We start from the raw sequence: 14401 nt of genomic DNA on the forward strand, positions 1-14401 counted from the left end.
TGACCAGACGACTTCCAGGTAAGTCGTCTACAGCCAGACGACTTACCTGGGAAGTCGTCTGGACGAACAGATCTGGAAAAGAACTCAATTTCATACCTTAAATTGGTGAGATAACTTTCTTAGCACACATAAGGCTTCTCCAAGCACACAGAATCTCAAACGAAAGTGACCCACCCAGAATTGTTAGCTTCTATGACTTTTTGAACCATAAAAAAATGTAGAATCAAAATCTTGGGTCTTTTTAGTTGAATGTGGAGAGAAAGTGAGAGAGATGTTGTGTTTAGTTCATAAGAATGGAGAAAAAAGAAGAGTATATTGATTTTGGGAGCATTAAGAGCTTCAAATTGGTTGTTCATGGTGGTTGGGTTATTGATGATAATGGCAATCTTGTAATTACTTGAAGATGATGAGGGTGAGAGAGTAAAAATGTCATTTTCGGAAAGAAAAAAATTGATGGCATTTTCGTGAATTATATGAACTTGTGGGGGTGAATAGGGCAAAACTCATTTCCAAAAAAAAAGGGAGGTTAGTTTTGTGTTTGACTTTGAGTTTTAGGTCAATTTTGCAAAAAGCCATAAATTTTATATAGAAAATTAAAAATTTCATATAATTTGTGATATATGGTATTTTTGACATCTTGTATATATATTTCCTAATTGATTTTCAAGTCTTTATCGAGTCTTCCTAGTCCTTTTTGAGTCATTACATGTCTAGAGTTGACTTTGAGGATAGATAGGCCACTTGGAGCAAAAAGGACAGAAAAGTGTGCAATTTGGAGTTTTTCTTGCAGAACAATCTGATTGGTTGTTCCCGATCGAGCGGAGCAACCCGAATGCGCATGTTCCAGCGGCATAGATTTTTAAAGAAACTTCAAGTTATTTCGGGATTTGCGATCTTCCTATTTTCTCTCCCAGCCGCCTGTGGCTTCCATATATCTTCTTTTTTCTTTTCTCTTTATTTTTCTACGCTATTTTACACAAGAAACCAGACCCTAGGGTTTTGTACTCGGAGATTTTGCACTTTCTAAAGGGAGACGGCTCCATCAATCTCGCCTTAGAGAAGATCATCCTGAACCCTATTCTATTTATTATTAATCGCATGATGTATTATTCAGAATTGATGCTTGTGTTTTCTTGTGTCATGGCAGAGTAGTCATCTTGTTAGGTTTAGGGTGTTAGGGATCATGGATCAGTGAGCTAGACACAAATAGGATTGTTATTCTTTGATATCTCTATCTATTGTTATACTTATTGCTTGTGTTAAATTGGCCATTCAACATATGATCATAGGTTTAATCTAATCATCAAAAGTGTTTTAGGTTGGTAGAAAAAGCATAGATAGGCGATTTGTCCTTAGCCAACGAAAGCTGATGTTAAGGCAAATCGTGAACCAATTGAATCTGAGCTTAATGCTTGTCATCATTCTCTGATCCAAACGAAAGTTTAGGCATTGGAATTGCTTAATAAATTGATAGACACCACGACATTAGGTTTATCTATTCTTGTTGTTCATGTTCTAGATTGGCTCTTATTGCCTTCATGAATAGTTGTGTGGCTCATGGTCTGAGTATCCAAATGAATCACCTTGAACCTAGCTCTCTTGATCATCTGAAAACTTTAAACAAATTTGTTACTTGCTTGTCACAATACCTTAATCTCAAAATTTCATCATTGTTTTAGCTAAGTATTGATCCCATAAAGGTAAAGTGTAATCGTTGGTCTTTGTGGATTCGATCCTAAAGTGCTACATCGACATACCATTTGATTGTGGTAGTGTGCACATTAGGTTAATTGGTGTGCGTATACACGTAATAACAATTTGGAAGAAACAAAATTCTCTAAAACGTCATGTATTGAAAAAAATGAAGTATTTGTTGTGAACAAACACGAATTAAACTAGAAGAAAGCAAAGAGCAAAACGTACTGAGGCAAATACCCGCTTTACTGGTGCACTGAGATTTAAAACACATCCAAATGTAGGAATGGCAATTGGGACAACCCGCTCCGCAGCGGTCTCAATCTCTGGCGGATCTTTGCGGGTTAGCCAGCCGTAACCTGCGGTTCCCAAACCTCTACCCAAACCCACCCCGCTTGCTACATAGGACTTTGCGGTCCGGCCCGCGGGTAGTGAAAATGCAGTCCCCATTCCTTTGTTGTTGCTTGACTCGTGTGGTGGTGGTTCATATGTGTCTCCTCTCTGTTCAAAGGAGCTTGGTCTGAAGTAAGGCAAACAGTAAAGCAAAAGATCCGTTTCTATTGGAGAAACATATGAGCAGTACTAAAACAACAGTCAAGAAGTGGATCAGAGCGGGGAACCATTTCCAGTGATTATATCAAACAACTTATAAACAAAAGAACGATCTCTTCTGGAGTTGATGATAAACCAGATAGATGAGACATGATCACGGTTTCTTTGGTTTCTCTACTAAAGATTGAAAGTGTAATATTGTATCATACGACTCGTATCAATCTGATACCAACGCTTCATTTTACGTGACAGTGATATTGTTTGTAAAAGTACATTACCAAAAGCACAAACAAACGCTGCAAATTTTTTAAAGTCTACAACCATCATGTTTCAAGTCAAGTAGTCAAGTCAAACAAAGCAAACAAAGTCTTGAACTCAATACTGTAACTTAGTAGGAGATTGTAAATTTGTAATCTAATTACAGTATAGAATGGCGAGTGATATAAATAACATGCAAAGATTTAACTTTAACTCGTGTCTACTGAGAGGAAGAAATCATATACATGTGTAGATGGTGGATGGTGGTAGATTGATGCAGAGAGGATATTTAGAATAAATATCTTATTTATTTAGTGTTTTATTTAGAGTTTATTTATTATTAAGATAATTATCTCTAATGTTTTAGGGTTTTTATGTTTTTTTATATATAGTCTTTGAGGCTATGGTTTTATCTAATTTATGAGTTTATGATTTGATTAATAAAAGTTAAGAGATTTATCTTTATTCCTTGTTTTCGGCTAAAACATAGTTGTTCTCAACGAATTTAAGAAGACATTGATCTTAGGCATTCTTAGACTAAATAAGATTTTTGTGATTATTCTAGTTTTCCGGGTATTCTCAGAATCAACGGATCTCTAGTTTTATCCTATAAAGCTTCCGCTATATCAGTTGGTATCAGAGCCAACACTTTGGTTTCTTAATTAAATTTCGATCCAGACATGTTCATCCAAGGTACATGTTATTTCATGGATTCATATCCATTTAATTTATCTGAAGATCTTTGTGAGGAGTTCAGAGAAATTCATGGTGATCCAGTTTATGACACATATGATGATGAGAATTTTTGTAAGAGGATTTATGGTCCTCCAATGTATGACGATTATGTTGCTATCGTTACGGAGGAAGCCGTAGATGGTGTCAACGTAAAAGATGATCTTGCTCTCCCAAAATTTGAGTTAGGTCGCGCAGGATGCTACAATTGGGAAACTCAGAGGTTGACTTCGGCTTTTACAAAATAAAGCCCAATTGAAGGGTTGCTTAGAGATCAAGCTTTTAGATACAAGGGTGAGTTTGTGAAATTGATATGTACTCTGTCGGCGGCTTTTGCATGGGACAGTGATATGGCGCAGGGACATGTTCTTACGTCTTGTTATATTATTATGGAGAGTGCATGTATTCCACAATTCTTCATGGCACGTCTGATCACATGAAAACGGCGACATACTGAGGGAATAACGTTATTCCGACGACATACCGACGAAACAAGTCCTCGGAAATAACTCCTCGGAAATTTTTTTTTCCTCGGAAATCCCTCGGAATTTTCCGACGGAATTCCGAGGAAACAAATTTCCGAGAAAACTCCGAGGACCACCAGTTCGTCGGAAAGCTCCTCGGAATATACCGAGGGAGAACTTCCTCGGAATTTACCTCGGAGGTTCCGACGAAATGTTCCTCGGAATTTTCATCGGGAATTTCCGAGGAAATGAACCCTCAGAAAATTCCGTGGAACAAGTCCCTCGGTATATTCCGAGGAATGAGTCCCTCGGTATATTCCGAGGAACATGTCCCTCGGTATATTCCGAGGGTTCATTTCCTCGGAATTTGAACCCTCGGAAAATTCCGAGGAACAAGTCCCTCGGTATATTCCGAGGAATGAGTCCCTCGGTATATTCCGAGGAACATGTCCCTCGGTATATTCCGAGGGTTTATTTCCTCGGAATTTTAAAAAAATTAAATTTAAAAAAAAAAATAAAATTTTTGAAATTTAAATTAGAAAATATAAAATTAAAATTAAAATTAAAATCATATTAGTTAATATTCAAAGTTGTACAAATAAAAATAAAACATTCCGAGTTTTTGAAAAAAAAAAAACTACGGGTCTGGCACGTCCGGGAACACCTCGTTCGGGTACATCCTCTGCATCATCTCCATCATTTGCTGGTTCAACCTCCTCTGTGCCTCATAGCCCGCCTGTTGAGCCGCCATCTGGGTCTCCAACAAAGATATGCGATCATCCTTGTCCTTCAACTGAGCCGTAAGTACTTATGGATCAACAAAGGGCAGTGGTGCAGAAGAAGGAGGAACCGACCGAGAACGACGACCCAAACCGACCAAACGTCCCTTCTTCTTTGGAACCGACTGAAATAGAAAATAGCCAAATTTAAATCAAGAAATAAATGAATTGAACTTTAAAAAAAAGAACTTACGGATTCAACGATTTCGTTGATTCGAAACCAGGACAAGTTGGTCGAAGCCGTCGAAGCGTCATCCTCGGTTTGAAGCTGAGACACTTCGTCTTGCACCTGAGTTTGGACCAGGGTGACCACTTCCCTCACAAGACCGTCATCAATCTGGCCGGTCTTCTTGTTGGTATATGTCCTCTTCATTAGGGCGAGATCATCAACCGGCTCGCCATCATTTTCTTCCGCCTTAAAAAAAAATAAATTAAAGAAACATTAGAAATTAGAAGAAATGCACAAAAAATAAAATTTCAAAACTTAAATAATTGAAGAAAAAGCGACTGAACTTACCATGCGATCTCCCAGAGAAGCAATAGATTGAGCACCCAAGTTATGCTTGAAGACGCCCTTCCCTTTACGGTCGCTCCTGCGGTTGGTGGAGTTGGTGGAAGAAGTTTCTTTCGTCTCTTCCTTATCCCAATGCGCACACAACTCCGTCCAGACCGTGTTGTTTATCGACTTTGGGACCTTTTAATAAAAAAAGAAAAGAAAATAGTTTAATAAATTAAAAAATTGTTTAATAAACTAAAACAAACCTTGTTGATTTTCCACTTCTTCTTCCACTCGTGGATCTGCTTCCCATAGTTGTCCATAACTTTATGGACGAAGTGGTGATAGATAAAGAGCGTCTCATCGGAATTCCAGTTGAATTCTTGCTGAAAAAAAAACAATTAGTAGAAAATTTATATTAAAGATTAAAAATATAAGTAAAAAATTAGAATACTTACCGCAAACTGACGAAACCACAGATGCTACTTGTCGGTAGGGAAGTCAGTGAAAGTCGGATGTCCCTTGTCGAGGGCCGAGTACATCATACGGTTGATCCATGCGCTGATCCCGTTCCCGGATCGGTTGAACCTAATAAAAAGAACAAACGGTTAATAATGAATCAAATTTTAATGAAAAAAAAATATGTTTAATTACCATGTTTGACCCCGTCCATATGGATACGGAGGGCTGTTCAATATGGCAAAACCGAACCGTACCGAACCGAACCAAACCGAAATAGATAATATGGTTTGGATTTGGTATATACCATACAAACCGAATGGATATGATTTTTAAAAAACCGTAGGATTTGGATATGGTTCGGTATATAACCGATAAAACCGAATAAACCGAATAAAACCGAATAAAACCGATAAAAAATAGAAACATGTAAATATGTATATATTTTATAACAACGTATAAGTTAATTTTTTTGCTAATAACTATTACCATATTTTTTACAGTAATAAAATAGTCCTGATTTGTAAAACACTTGAACTATAATTAAATAACAATTCATCGCAAACATGCTTCTTATTTTCTTAGTCTTCTTTTGATCTTTTTGCTTTAATTTAGCATTGACTAAATTGAAATAAAGATTATAAATTTGATGATAACAATTAGTGGAAATTCTTCACAATTTTTTTATCTATAAACGAATAGAGTTTCGTGTTTAATAGAAGAAACATGACTTTGATGAACGCTAAATATGAAAGAATATAATAACTTATTTTTTGTGCTGCGTGCTTCTGTTTTATTTTTGGTTTTTTATTTTTATTATCAAAATTTTGAGCTTTGATTTTAATTATAGATTTGATTATTTTATTAGATGATAGAAACATTTTTTATTTTTGTTCTTTTATTTAAACTTATAATATTTTTTAATAAATGAATGTGTTGACAACAAGACTCTAAAATTCATATAATATGATCCCAAAATAAAGAATTATGTTTTTTGGTATAAAACCGAATAAACCGAAAACTGACAGTATATAAACCGAACCGAACCGAAGTAAATATGGATTTAGAATGGTAGTTATATTTTACTAACCGAAATCCCGAAAAACCGAAAAAACCGAACCGAAACCGAACCAATATCCAAATTGAACACCCCCATGAGATAGGGAAGATGGTCACGACCGGGCTGTCGAACCAACTCTGCAACACTCATCACTCCCGGAGGACCCAGAGGAGCAGGAGCGGGTGCAGCAGTGGGAGCGAGAGGAGCAGGAGCGGGTGCAGCAGAGGGAGATGTATGGTAGGAGCTGTGGGGCGAAGGGGAATCCTGAAAATGACTGGAATCCCGAGACTGGCTCCCCGTACCACCACGACCACGACGCTGTCGAGGCCGGGTCTGATCATCATGAGACCTGTAAATTAAAAAAAAAAAATTTAATAAATAAAGAAATATATAAATTAAATTTTTTTTCTAAAAAAAAATCCCAAATAATAGTTTTTAATCAGAAAAATAGTTTTATAGATATTAAAAATGTATAATAAATATATAAAAATAGTTCTAATAAACAAAAAATAGTTTTAATAAATAAATATAGTTTAATATTTACAAAAAATAGTTTTAATAATATTAAAAATGTTTAATAAATATAGAAATTTATTATATATATATTTATATATATTTTTTTTTTAAATCCCAAATAATAGTTTTTAATCACAAAAAAAGTTTTATAGATATTAAAAATGTTTAATAAATATATAAAAATAGTTCTAATAAACAAAAAATAGTTTTAATAAATAAAAAATAGTTTAATAATTACAAAAAAAAGTTTTAATAATATTAAAAATGTTTATAAATATAGAAATTTATATTATATATATATATATATATATTTTTTTTTTTTTTTTAAATCCCAAATAATAGTTTTTAATAACAAAAAAAATTTTATAGATATTTAAAATGTTTTGTAAAGTCCAAAAAATCGAATTTATATACAAAAAACGTTTTGTAAAATACAAAAATCGAATTTATACACAAAAATCGAATTTATATACAAAAATCGATTTTATAAATACAAAAAAATAAAAAATTTATAAAAAAAATCTAAATCAATTCAACAAAACAAATTATTCAACCAAATCACAATTCTAAACCTATTATACAACCAAATCACAATCCTAACCAATCACCTTAATAAAAATCTATCAAATCTACACAAAAACCTAACAAATAGAACCTAATAGAGTGGGATAGGGTCCTTACATGATTTGTGTAAGAGAAGGGGGAGATCGCCGGAGATATCGTCGGAGAGAAGGGGGAGATCGCCGGAGAGGAGGGAGAGGAACCGCGCAGAGGAAGAAGAGAGAAATGGGGAAGAAGAAGCGGCTCGTGGTTATAAAACCTAGGGTCCGACGGATAGTTTCCGTCGGAATTTCCTCGGAATTCTGATTTCAATTTTCGCGAAATATTTGCCCGGTTAAATGAAAATATTCCGAGGGTTATATAAGTGTTATTCAAACCGCAAAACGTTGTTTTCGGTTAAAAAACTCTACTTCCTCGGAATTTCCTCGGAAAATTCCGAGGGAATTCCGAGGAAACCCTTATCTTCCTCGGAATTCCGTCGGAATATTCCGAGGAACTAGTGTTTGGGGTTTCAAAACATCGATTTTTTTTTGCCGTATTTCATTTCTTATACAATTGTAATGCATACCATTGAGGATTCTTTGTATAGATGATCATAAACCATGAAATAACAAAATTTCAAAACGAATTGTAAGTATTCCCTTTACCGTTCATTAAAGTGTATAAGTGTTTCTCTTATGTTGTGGGGATTTCGTTCATACAATCGGAAAAGTGTTTATTATAGGGTAAGGAACAAATTTTTGACTTCATAATCAGTCTAAGACACTTAATAAGGGTTATATAAGTGTTATTCAAACCGCAAAACGTTGTTTTCGGTTTAAAAACTCTACTTCCTCGGAATTTCCTCGGAAAATTCCGAGGGAATTCCGAGGAAACCCTTATCTTCCTCGGAATTCCGTCGGAATATTCCGAGGAAATTCCGAGGAACTAGTGTTTGGGGTTTCAAAACATCGATTTTCTTTTGCCGTATTTCATTTCTTATACAATTGTAATGCATACCATTGAAGATTCTGTGTATAGATGATCATAAACCATGAAATAACAAAATTTCAAAACGAATTGTAAGTATTCCCTTTACCGTTCATTAAAGTGTATAAGTGTTTCTCTTATGTTGTGGGGATTTCGTCCATACAATCGGAAAAGTGTTTATTATAGGGTAAGGAACAAATTTTTGACTTCATAATCAGTTTAAGACACTTAATAAGGGTTATATAAGTGTTATTCAAACCGCAAAACGTTGTTTTCGGTTTAAAAACTCTACTTCCTCGGAATATTCTCGGAAAATTCTGAGGGAATTCCGAGGAAACCCTTATCTTCCTCGGAATTCCGTCAGAATATTCCGAGGAAATTCCGAGGAACTAGTGTTTGGGGTTTCAAAACATCGATTTTTTTTGCCGTATTTCATTTCTTATACAATTGTAATGCATACCATTGAGGATTCTTTGTATAGATGATCATAAACCATGAAATAACAAAATTTCAAAACGAATTGTAAGTATTCCCTTTACCGTTCATTAAAGTGTATAAGTATTTCTCTTATGTTGTGGGGATTTCGTTCATACAATCGGAAAAGTGTTTATTATAGGGTAAGGAACAAATTTTTGACTTCATAATCAGTCTAAGACACTTAATAAGAGTTATATAAGTGTTATTCAAACCGCAAAACGTTGTTTTCGGTTTAAAAAATCTACTTCCTCGGAATTTCCTCGGAAAATTCCGATGGAATTCCGAGGAAACCCTTATCTTCCTCGGAATTCCGTCGGAATATTCCGAGGAACTAGTGTTTGGGGTTTCAAAACATTGATTTTTTTGCCGTATTTCATTTCTTATACAATTGTAATGCATACCATTGGGGATTCTTTGTATAGATGATCATAAACCATGAAATAACAAAATTGCAAAACGAATTGTAAGTATTCCCTTTACCGTTCATTAAAGTGTATAAGTATTTCTCTTATGTTGTGGGGATTTCGTTCATACAATCGGAAAAGTGTTTATTATAGGGTAAGGAACAAATTTTTGACTTCATAATCAGTCTAAGACACTTAATAAGAGTTATATAAGTGTTATTCAAACCGCAAAACGTTGTTTTCGGTTTAAAAAATCTACTTCCTCGAAATTTCCTCGGAAAATTCCGAGGGAATTCCGAGGAAACCCTTATCTTCCTCAGAATTCCGTCGGAATATTCCGAGGAACTAGTGTTTGGGGTTTCAAAACATTGATTTTTTTGCCGTATTTCATTTCTTATACAATTGTAATGCATACCATTGGGGATTCTTTGTATAGATGATCATAAACCATGAAATAACAAAATTTCAAAACGAATTGTAAGTATTCCCTTTACCGTTCATTAAATTGTATAAGTGTTTCTCTTATGTTGTGGGGATTTCGTTCATACAATCAGAAAAGTGTTTATTATAGGGTAAGAAACAAATTTTTGACTTCATAATCAGTCTAAGACACTTAATAAGGGTTATATAAGTGTTATTCAAACCGCAAAACGTTGTTTTCGGTTTAAAAACTCTACTTCCTCGGAATTTCCTCGGAAAATTCCGATGGAATTCCGAGGAAACCCTTATCTTCCTCGGAATTCCGTCGGAATATTCCGAGGAACTAGTGTTTGGGGTTTCAAAAGATCGATTTTTTTTGCCGTATTTCATTTCTTATACAATTGTAATGCATATTGAGGATTCTTTGTATAGATGATCATAAACCATGAAATAACAAAATTTCAAAACGAATTGTAAGTATTCCCTTTACCGTTCATTAAAGTGTATAAGTGTTTCTCTTATGTTGTGGTGATTTCGTTCATACAATCGGAAAAGTGTTTATTATAGGGTAATGAACAAATTTTTGTCTTCATAATCAGTCTAAGACACTTAATAAGGGTTATATAAGTGTTATTCAAACCGCAAAACGTTGTTTTCGGTTTAAAAACTCTACTTCCTCGGAATTTCCTCGGAGAAACCCTTATCTTCCTCGGAATTCCGTCGGAATATTCCAAAAAAAAAAAAAAAAAAGTCGATGCTAGTCTGTTTCCGAGTCATCATCACCAGATGAATCTGAATCTGGATCTTGGTGAAACTCTCCAATCACTGGTTCATCCTCTACGTGAACGACGGCTTCCTCTCCGAAGTCGGTTAAATCGACTACAAGGCCAACTCCAGCTAAATCTTCTGCTGCACTTAAGTTGCCGGATGTGCTTGGTTGTAGTGGGTCTTCCAGCTCAGAACTTCTCTGAACTCGGCCTCTCGGGTTAAGTCTTGTAACAGTAACCCATGGATCATCTCTGTTCCTTACCCGGGGGTACTTGATATAACAAACCTGTAACATTAAAAAAAATATTAGTAAAATTATAAATTAATACACATGATGATGAATCATTCTAAATAATTAACATTTAATTACCTGATCGGCCTGAGAAGCAAGAATGAAAGGATCATAATATTGCATCTTTCGCCTCGAATTTACTGATGTAACACCAAATGCATCTGTTCTCACACCTCGATCTAGAGTGTTGTCGTGCCAATCACAATAGAAAACAGTACAGCGCAATCCAACCATGCCCAAATACTTGATTTCCAAAATCTCATGTATGTGTCTGTAGTATACATCATCTCCTGATGCAGAACAAACGCCAGCATCATAAGTCGTACTCGAACGTCTCCTCTTCTGAGTTGTGAATGCATATCCTCGAGTACAAAATCTCGGATATGACTTCACAACAAATTTTGGTCCAACGACCATCTCGCGTATCCAATCGTCAAATGTTTCACCTCTGACCAAACCAGCAGACACCTATATTAATAGTACATATATATGTTATATCAATAAATGTGAATTAGTATAAATATGTGATAAATGATATTTTAATTTGTTTAAAGCACTCACATAAGTAAACATCCATCCAGAAAATTCTCTCTGCTTCATTTCTTCTAGTTCGTCCTCTGTGGCGTATCTATATTCGAACCTCTTTTCTGCCATGAAAATCATGTACATATCTATATTCGAACCTCTTTTCTGCCATGAAAATCATGTACATATTGTAAGCTAATTTATTTACCTCTCATATTGAAGAACATCTTCGCAGTTGGTGAGCAAATATGTTTGCAAATTACTGCGCTCCTGCTCAGTAAGTCGACGGTCCTTTGGTTTTCCGCTAAGTCGTCCAACGTCTGTGAAAATGTCTGGAACCGTAACACGATATGTTGCCCGTTCGCCTCTATCATCATGCCGAGCAGGTCTTCTGTTTTTGGTCTGAACTTCTGCTGGAAAGTAGTACTCGGCAAAGTTTGAAGTTTCTTCATTGATCATCTGTGCGACTATAGAACCTTCCACGCTACTTAAATTTTTCACCATGTTCTTCAAATGGAACATATACCGCTCATACAGATACATCCATCTATACTGCACATGACCACCAAGTTCCAATTCTCTTGCCAGGTGAATAACAAGATGCTCCATAACATCAAAAAAATGAGTGAGGAAATATCTTCTCAAGGTTTCACTGAATCACGGCTATGTTAGTCTTCAAATTTTCAATACCTTCAAGAGTCACTGATCTCATGCATAAATCACGGAAGAAACCACTTATCCCTGCAATTGCTTCATGAACATTTCGTGGTAATAGTTCCTTGAAGGCAAAACGGAAGGAGGCGCTGCATCATTACATGGCAATCGTGGCTTTTCAAGCCAGTAAATTTTCCTTCCTTTCTGTCGATACAGTTACGCAAATTAGATGTGTAACCGTCTGGAAATTCCACATCGTTTGAAATCCAATCAAAGAACGCATCTTTTCCCTCTGCATCAAGTCGGTATATGGGAAAAGGAGCCCTACCATTCTCATCAACATGAAGTTCTGAACGAGCACATATATCGACTAAATCCAGTCTTGACTTCAAATTATCCTTTGTTTTACCTTGAACATTAAGGATCGTGTTCATGAGATTGTCAAAAAAGTTCTTCTCAATATGCATGACATCTAAATTATGCCTTAGCAGATGATCCTCCCAGTATGGCAGATCCCAGAAAATACTTTTTTTGTGCCAGTTATGTAGGTCTCCAACAGCATCTACCGGAAAACGCTCATGTCCACCGACGTCTGGCATCCTTTCTGCACCAAAATCTCTTAGTTGTGTCTTCAAATCTTTCCCACAAATTTCCGGAGGTGGACTGTCAAACACCCTCTTGTTCTTCGTAAACAAATTCCTACTCCTACGATATGGATGATCAGGTGGTAGGAATCTCCTGTGACAGTCAAACCAACACGTTTTCCTTCCGTGTTTTAGTTGGAAAGCATCAGTGTTATCTTGACAATATGGACATGATAGCCTTTCATGCGTTGTCCATCCAGATAACATACCATATGCTGGAAAATCACTTATTGTCCACATTAGTACTGCCCGCATTTGAAAGTTTTCTTTACACGAAACATCGTATGTTTCAGCACCTTGAGCCCATAGTTGTTGCAACTCATATATTAGTGGCTGAAGAAACACATCAAGTGATCTCTTAGGATGCTCTGGTCCGGGAACGAGAATCGAGAGAAACAAAAACTCTCGTCGCAAGCACGAGTTTGGGGGTAGGTTGTATGGTGTAAGAATGACTGGCCATAGAGAATACTGTCTTCCACTCTTGCCAAACGGGCTGAAACCATCAGTACATAATCCAAGGTAGACATTTCTTCTCTCATACGCAAACTCGGGATACTTTGATTGGAAATGCTTCCACGCTTTTGCATCTGAAAGATGTCTGATCTCACCATCTGTTGAGTGCTCCGCATGCCATCTCATTGGTTGCGCTGTGCGTTCAGACAAATACAACCTCTGCAACCTTTCCGTCAAAGGCATAGATAGGCGATTTGTCCTTAGCCAACGAAAGCTGATGTTAAGGCAAATCGTGAACCAATTGAATCTAAGCTTAATGCTTGTCATCATTCTCTGATCCAAACGAAAGTTTAGGCATTGGAATTGCTTGATAAATTGATAGACACCACGACAGTAGGTTTATCTATTCTTGTTGTTCATGTTCTAGATTGGCTCTTATTGCCTTCATGAATAGTTGTGTGGCTCATGGTCTGAGTATCCCAATGAATCACCTTGAACCTAGCTCTCTTGATCATCTGAAAACTTTAAACAAATTTGTTACTTGCTTGTCACAATACCTTAATCTCAAAATTTCATCATTGTTTTAGCTAAGTATTGATCCCATAAAGATAAAGTGTAATCGTTGGTCTTTGTGGATTCGATCCTAAAGTGCTACATCGACATACCATTTGATTGTGGTAGTGTGCACATTAGGTTAATTGGTGTGCGTATACACGTAATAACAATTTGGAAGAAACAAAATTCTCTAAAACGTCATGTATTGAAAAAAATGAAGTATTTGTTGTGAACAAACGCGAATTAAACTAGAAGAAAGCAAAGAGCAAAATGTACTGAGGCAAATACCTGATTTACTGGTGCACTGAAATTTAAAACACATCCAAATGTAGGAATGGCAATTGGGACAACCCGCCCCGCAGCGGTCTCAATCTCTAATGTTTTTGGAATAAATATTAAGATAATTATCTCTAATAAATATCTTATTTATTTAGTGTTTTATTTAGAGTTTATTTATTATTAAGATAATTATCTCTAATGTTTTAGGGTTTAGTGCTAATCTAACCGCTGGCTGAGGTTCGCTAGTACTACCATGTTCATAATCAGTTTCCCCATGATGATACCAAATTTTGTAACTTCGTGTAAACCCACTCAAATATATATGAGGCCAAACATCCCACTCTTTAATAACCTTTCTATTTTTACAATTAGAGCAAGGACATCTTAAC

Source organism: Brassica napus, chromosome C2 (genome assembly GCF_020379485.1).
Source record: "Brassica napus cultivar Da-Ae chromosome C2, Da-Ae, whole genome shotgun sequence".
NCBI classification, from domain to species: domain Eukaryota; kingdom Viridiplantae; phylum Streptophyta; class Magnoliopsida; order Brassicales; family Brassicaceae; genus Brassica; species Brassica napus.